At 43.4% G+C, this 7650-nt stretch overlaps 1 long non-coding RNA gene across 1 annotated transcript; it reads right to left on the bottom strand.

The window, feature by feature from the left end:
• Positions 1 to 1386: 1386 nt before the first annotated feature.
• LOC119923431 lies at positions 1387 to 6061 on the bottom strand. Its single transcript, XR_005448861.1, has 3 exons — positions 5996 to 6061; positions 2088 to 2140; positions 1387 to 1520 (listed from the first exon to the last, which is right to left on the bottom strand). It is a non-coding gene; the product is annotated as an uncharacterized LOC119923431 (long non-coding RNA).
• Between the last annotated feature and the right edge of the window lie 1589 nt (positions 6062 to 7650).

Here is a 7650-nt window from a genome sequence, read left to right as displayed (position 1 = left end):
AGCTGAAGGGGAGCAGTGTGAGAGCTACTTTAAAAATAGTATTTATTAAGCCCTCACTAGAGAAACAGCATTGCTCAGTGGAAAGAGCATGGGCTTGGGAGTCAGAGGTCATGGGTTCAAATCCCAGCTCTGCCAGTGGTCAGCTGGGTGACTTTGGGCAAGTCACTTAACTTCTATGTGCCTCAGTTGCCTCATCTGTAAAATGGGGATTGACTGTGAGCCTCCTGGGATTGACTGTGAGCCTCCTGTGGGACAACCTGATCACCTTGTAACCTCCCCAGCGCTTAGAACAGTGCTTTGCACATAGTAAGCACTTACTAAATGCCAACATTATTATTATTATGTGTCATAGACTGTACTAACCACCAGATAATCAGATTGGACACAATCCATGTCCCACTTGGGGCTCCAAGTCTTAGTTCCCATTTTACAGGTGAGGTACCTGAGGCACAGAAAAGTGAAGTCTGTGCCCAAAGTCCCTTCAGACAAGTGGCAGGTACTCTGACTCCCAGACCTGTGGTCTTTCCCCTAGGTCATGCTGCTTCTGTCCAAAAAGCTTTAGGGGTGAAATTATTGTTCTGGCCCTCTGATTCCAATCCCCTGGAGGCAGTCATCACTTCTCTGTCATGGAGGTAGCACCTACTGTGCAGAAGAAGGCAGTGTTGCCTAGAGCAAAGCACGGGCATAGGAGTCAGGAGGTCCAAGTTTTAGCTCTGCTACTGGTTTACTGTATGACCCTGGGTAAGTCACTTGACCTCTCTATACCTCAATTTTCCCTTCTGTAAAATGAGGATAAGAATCAATCAATCAATCAATCAATCAATCAGTGGTACTTATTAGCAGGTACTTTATGCAGAGCACTGTAATTCTTGGGAGAGTACAATACAATAGAGTTGGTAGACATGTTCCATGCCCACTGTGAGCTAACAGCTTAGGTGGGGAAACAGATGTTAATAAAAGTAAATAAATTCCCGATATGTACATAAATATTGTGGAATTGAGGGGGATTGAGTATCGATTTCTTAAAGCATACAGATCCAAGGGCATAGATGATGTAGAAGGGAGGGGAGTAGGGGAAATGAGGGCTTAATTAAGAAAGCCTCTTGGAGGAGATTTGACCTTAATATGGTTTTGAAGGAGGGAACATGGTGGTCTGGCATATGTGGAAGGGGAGGGAGTTCCAGGACAGAGAGAACACGTGGGGAAGGGTTCAGCAGTGGGCTAATAGATTGTGAGCTTCATGCGAGACAGAGATCTTGTCCAATCAGATAACCTTTAATTTATCCCAGTGCTTAGCACAAAGACATGAATAAATGCCATTGTTATTATTATTAAAGAAATGTGCCATGGCATAGTCAGTGAATCCTTAGTTGGGGTGGGGTTGAATCATTCTCCTCCACATCCCATCGTTTCAGATACAAGTGTAATCCCCTGGTCCAGGGCCTGCTCCTTGGGCTTTGACCTGGTCCACACATGAGAGTAGCAGAGTGGCTGGTATATTCTGAGAAGGGTTGCTGACCCTGAAATGGGAGGAAGCCAGAAAAGGTGCATGTTTGTGAACAAAAGATGCATGATCTCCCTGTGACCCTCATATTGATGGGTCCATGCCTGCTGCCAGCAGCTTCATCTTCAAATTGAAGGACAACTCTTCATTTCCAGCAACTCATGTGCCTTAATGGTGATCAATTTTGCCACCTCCCATATGCATTATCATGATTGCCTTTAGGATCAAGAAGAAATTACATAAAGTTTCTCAGCCTCCTGAGCCCCACCAAAGTTTAAACTGGGCTAGTAACCAAAAGTCTGTAGTTTCACAAGCAGCAGTTTTTTAAAAAAAGTATTCCACAGAGCCCAGATTGTTTCTTTCTAGGGTTATCCTCTGATGATCGACTATCATAGAAGATTCTTAATTTAGGAGGATGACAAAACTCCATGAATTTGGCTGGGAGGAGGAGTGACTAAGTCGACTCTCGAGGTCCCATAAACCAACTCGATACAGTTGGAGACTACCCATGCACTAGCTAGAGAACTAAGAGAGCCATCACACTGTAAGCTAATGCACATACTCAGGTCACTGCCAAGCTTACCCTCTTGCTCTGCTATAACTCCAGCCATTTGAACATTTACATCATTTGACACCCTAGAACAAGATAAACAAAGAATTATTTCAAATTTTTTTGCACTTTTTTTCAGTAAGGTTTCAGAGCTAAACTGCAATTTAGCAAATTTAGTAAACATATTTAAATGATGTTCAAATTCACTAAAACTAAGCATGGCAATTAAATTTGGGATTTCATTGGATGGCAAGTAAAAACTTCATTTGAAGAAGGAAAAGCAGTACCTTTGTTTTCGTTTTTAGAGATCATATACTGGGTTATTATGTGTTCTATGTTTCCTCAAATATAATTTTAACTTATTAGAGAGCTAATTAGTTGAGCTCCTAAGAGCTAAAGGAGGTAAAGACACACAAATCATCACTACTTTCTAGTTGGTGTGATTTATTTCCTGACATAAAACCATGTTCCTGAATTTACACACCTTCGTCCTCTGGGATAAAAGGTCTTCAATTCCATTCTACATAGTTGGTAACTTTTTTCCTTTGCCCATCCAAGGGAGATGAGGCTTGTATTAGCGATGCCAATTTATCATTTTCAGCAAGGGTGAACTTGGAGCAGAACTCTGAGGGGTCAGGGGTGGGGAGTGGGGGAGAGTAGAAAAGGGGACAGGAGGGCAAGTGGTGGGAAAAGGAAGAAAGGGTACTTGGGACCATGTCTCTTATTTTTTGTTTACTCTCCCAAACAATTAGTTAAGTCCTCTACACAGTAAGTGTTTGATAAGTGAACTTTCCCACGCTGCCCTGCTGGCTGATCCTCCCCTAGTCTCCCTTCACTGCCTAGTTCTTTTTCCTCTCTGGGCTGAGGTACCTCACGGTCCCAGGTCATAAGTCTATGAGGATGGGAGTAACAGCCATTCCTGGGCTGGGCTGAGGTTGGGTGTTGAGCTGAACCTGAGTCTTTACTGACAGGGCTGCCTTTGTGGGAAGGGGTAGATAGCAGAGACAAAGGCACGGGAGGGAACTGTTTTGCCTTACAAGACTAGGACAGCCATCCCAGTGGCTCCAGGGCCAGGAGTGAGCATTGCCACCAGCTGGGCCCCAGGCAGCCTGGTAGGGAAAACAAGAACCACGCAGCCTCAGAGTTCCTTTATTACTCCAACAGGTGGGGCCTGTCTGTTCTGCCCTAAAAGTTGCGGGAGTGAAGATGAAGTATTTGTCCTTGTAGATTTGGCATTTAAGGTATGTAAAAATATGCTATGGTACATCCAGGACATATCTACTTGAGATCGGGAGAGAGAGCTAAACTTTCTCCTCCAACTCCAACACAGAGCTCACAAATCTAGAAGAATTGAGCTGCCTCTGTCTCATTGGTTTTATAATGGTTCATGCATTTCAGAATGCTATAAACATTGCAGAAGGCATGATCAGGGATAGCGGACCAGGGAGAGTATTTTTCCAATATTATATGAACTGGACTGAATTTTCCTGTTCATTCTATCCTCCTCTCAGCCATAATTTGGGAATTTGGGTGAAAGGAGAGTTTGGGGTAGAGGGAGAGTCAGGAGCATAAATAAATAAAATGATGATATCGAATAAAGATGGTTACACTTCTTTCAACACATTTTTCTTACTGAATGTAATGGGAGTTGAGTTCAAAAGAGGAGGGATTATAGTCACCATTCCTATGTGACCCCAGTAGGGCTATAGAATGTAAGAAAGAAAGCCAGTTTTACTTGAGGATAAAAGCTGGAAGGCCAGGCTTGCAAAGAGCATAAGATGAAAATCCAGGATTGCAAATTGGATGTAAGGTGGGTGGCAAGATGTGAGATGTGGAATGCCAGACTTGCTAAATAGGTGAAAGGCCAGCTCCTGGGGAAAAACAATAATAATAATGGTATGTGTTAAGGCTTACTATGTGCCAAGTACTGTACTAAGATCTTGGGTGGACACAAGCAAATTGGGTTGGATGCAGTCCCTGCCCCACCTAGAGCTCACAGTCTAAATCCCTATTTTACAGATGAGGTCACTGAGACACAGAGAAGAGACGTGACTTGCCCAAGGTCACACAGCAGGAAAGTGGTGGAGCCAGAATTAGAACCCATAATCTTCTTCCTCCCAGGTCCATGCTCTATCCACCACATCATGCTGCTTCTCTGACCACCAGAAGAAAGCAAATGGCTGAGTCAGTAGGTACATAAGTAAGAGTGCACTACAAGCCTGTAGATTAAACTATGAGACCAGGCATCAGGGTTACCATGGATAGGACAAGGAGTGAATAAATAACAAAATCTTAATTTCTGGACTGTAAGCTCCTGGTCACCATGAACTATGTATGCTAACAATTGATTGCTTCATTGAGCCTTCTACTCTGTTGGAGGTCAGGTTGAGAGAATCCTTTCAGAGTGCACCTGAAGTGGGAGACTGTGGTAATAAAACCTGTGCTTGCTTAAACATGGTGACCCTAGTTTGGGGTTGATCCTGAGGGTGCTGCAGAGGTAATGTTCTGGGAATTGGGGCGCCTCTCCAGGAATAGGGGTTCCCATTACAATTTGCATTAATTTTCTTTAAGTCATTTTGATCAAGGTTTGACATTTCCAAACCAAAAAAAAGGATTCTGTAGCTAACCAGGATTTGAATTTGCAGTTATTGAAAGTGACCTAAGTCCCTCAAGCTTTTCTCTGCTGCCTAATTTCTGCTGGAGTCATTATTTCATTCATTCATTCATTCATCCATTCAATATAATTGTATTTATTGAGAGCTTACTATGCACAAAAGCACCTTACTAAGCATAGAGAAGAGTACAGTATAACAACAGACACAAAGGAACTCTCAGTAGCAGAGGCTTGGGAGATTTTTCTTTCTTTTATAAGATTGCATAGTCATGGTTCCCTCACAGAGGGGATGGCAACTACTTCTAGAATTAACTGCATTTTCGGTCTTTGCTTTATCCATTTTGCCAGGGAACTTGCCCCAACCCTATTGTCCCAGCGCAGCTGTCCAAACTGTAGTGGATTTTTTTTAAACTCCACCAACTCCACTCCAACTCCGCAACCCACTCCCCCAACACCCTGTTCTATTCTGAACCTAATTTGGAAAACTTTAATCCATTTTTGATCTCTCCAATGCTATGGACGTCACTACGTCTGCCACTTCCACCCCCCTGGTCCCCCTCTGGGTGCTACAAGATTATCTAATTCCATGCCACCCTGCCTCTGCAGCTACAGAGACACAGACTTCTTCCTCTCCCCTCCTTCTCCCCCCTGCACCTCCCCCCAGCCACTGCAGGGAAGGTTGGAGGGGCAGTGGCAGCAGCGGGGCTGGAAATGGCAGAAGGATCCATTCCATTGGACCAGTGAAGGGGAAAATGGGAATTGCTGGAGTGAATGGTATTTTTTAAAAACATTATGTGTGAGGAAATGTACTAAGTTATGGGGTAGATGCATGCTAATTAGGTTGAACACAGTCCATGCCCTACATGAGCATCACAGTCCTAACTCCCATATTACAGATGAGGTAACTGAGGCACAGAGAAGTTAAATGAAATGAGGTCACACAACAGACAAGTGGTGGAGCCAGGATTAGAACCCAGGTCCTTCTGACTACTAGGCCAATGCTGTATCCACTAGGCCATGCTGCTTCTCCATTTGGATTTGGATCCTCAAAAACGTGCTGCAGGTGTATGGGATGGTGCATTTGGAATGTGGGGAAAGGGGTCAGGAAAGGCCAAAAGCCTTGTAACTCTGGAATTAGGGAGGATAAGAGATAGGGGCAGGGTGGGGATGAGGGGGTGTTAGATTTACATATGTGACCAAAAATGGATCTAATACATAACCTCTGATAGTACTAGATAGGCAAATTTGCACCTCTGACAGATAGTTCGTTCATTTCTCCTGGGCTTGGTGGACCTAAAATTTGTGTTTGTTCATAATGGCACATTACCTTTGAAGAATCACAGCAAGAAATTTGCTGTTGTCCAGTCTTCTTTTTCTCTCTACTAAGAGTGATCTACTAGTCCTATATATAAAGAAAGTAATAAAATTGATTGTGAGTTCAGCGCAATAATACAGTTCTTTGGGAATATGCCTTTCCTCTTTTAGGCCACCAGGGTTATTAATTCATTCATTCATTCAATTGTATTTATTGAGCGCTTACTATGTGCAGAGCACTGTATGAAGTGCTTAGGAAGTACAAGTCATCAACATATAGAGATTGTCCCTACCCAACAATGGGCTCACAGTCTAGAAGGGGAAGACAAAAAACAAAACAAAACACGTAGACAGGTGTCAAAATCTTCAGAATAAATAGAATTATAGCTATATGCATACATTAATAGAGTAGTAAATATATGCAAGTAAAATGAAAAGAGTAATAAATATGTACAAATATATACAAGTGCTGTAGGGAGGCAAGGAGGTAGGGCAAGGGAGCAAAGGGAAGGGGAGGAGGAGAGAAAAAAGGGGGCTCAGTCTGGGAAGGCCTCCTGGAGGAGGTGAGCTCTCAGTAGAGCTTTGAAGGGAGGGCATATGTGTGGAGGGAGGGCATTCCAGGCCAGGAGAAGGACGTGGGCCATGGGTCAACAGCGGGACAGGTGATAACGAGGCCCATTGAGGAGGTTGGTGGCACAGGAGTGGAGGGTGCTGGCTGGGCTGTAGAAGGAGAGAAAGGAGGTGAGGCAGGAGGTGGCGAGGTGATGGAGAGCCTTGAAGCTGAGATTGAGGAGTTTTTGCTTGATTCGTGGGTTGAGAGGCAACCACTGGAGATTTTTGAGGAGGGGAGTGACATGTCCAGAGCGTTTCTGTACAGAGATAATCCGGGCAGCAGAGTGAAGTATAGATTAGCATGATTAAGTTGGCATGATTGCAAGGATTAGCATGATTGCATTCTGAACCTGCACCTTAATAAACGCTATTGGAACTATAATTGGCTCAGTCAGACACCTTGGCATTGGGAGACCAATTGTAATGAAGCAGTGATTTAACAACTGTTAACTGTCATGGCCTGGAAGAGTTACTAGTGTTTTGTCAAATCCCGTGGGACTGGTAGAGTCTAGCCCAATTTATGTCAAGGACTGACGTCATCAAATAAATGAAAACTTCATAGTCTCCAGTTTGCAGTATTAGATAAGACAAACGCTCCCTGGGAATACGAGAGAAAGGAGAGTCCTCCATGTCACTATTCAAATTAGTCTGAGCTTAGAGTTCACTCGCTCAGCTGCTTCACCACTGGAGCAGCACCTCTTTAGGTAATGAAACCTTATGTTACTTTAAAATAGTTCCTACAAATGAATAACTTTAGCAAACCAAGGAGAAATAAAACAATCACTTAGAAGGGGAAACTTCCAGGAGCTGAGATTTGAACCCTGAAAAAAACAACCAAGTGACCATCCAGAAAAATTTACTTACTGCTCAAAAGCTGCATGGCATTGCACTTGAAGCCTTTTTTAGCCTTTAAGGAACAAATCTTCACACCTACACATGTGGTCCTATTTCTAGTTGAGGAATGCATTGTACTTTTGAAGGTGCAGGAACATTTTTCTGGCCACCCTCTTATGCTAAAATTTTAAAAACATAAACCTCAGGGCCTGAAATATTTAT

This window comes from Tachyglossus aculeatus, unplaced genomic scaffold (genome assembly GCF_015852505.1).
Source record: "Tachyglossus aculeatus isolate mTacAcu1 unplaced genomic scaffold, mTacAcu1.pri scaffold_1_arrow_ctg1, whole genome shotgun sequence".
Lineage (NCBI taxonomy): Eukaryota > Metazoa > Chordata > Mammalia > Monotremata > Tachyglossidae > Tachyglossus > Tachyglossus aculeatus.
The sequence above is the reverse complement of the archived record's forward strand: the minus strand, read 5'-3'. Positions and strand labels throughout refer to the sequence as shown.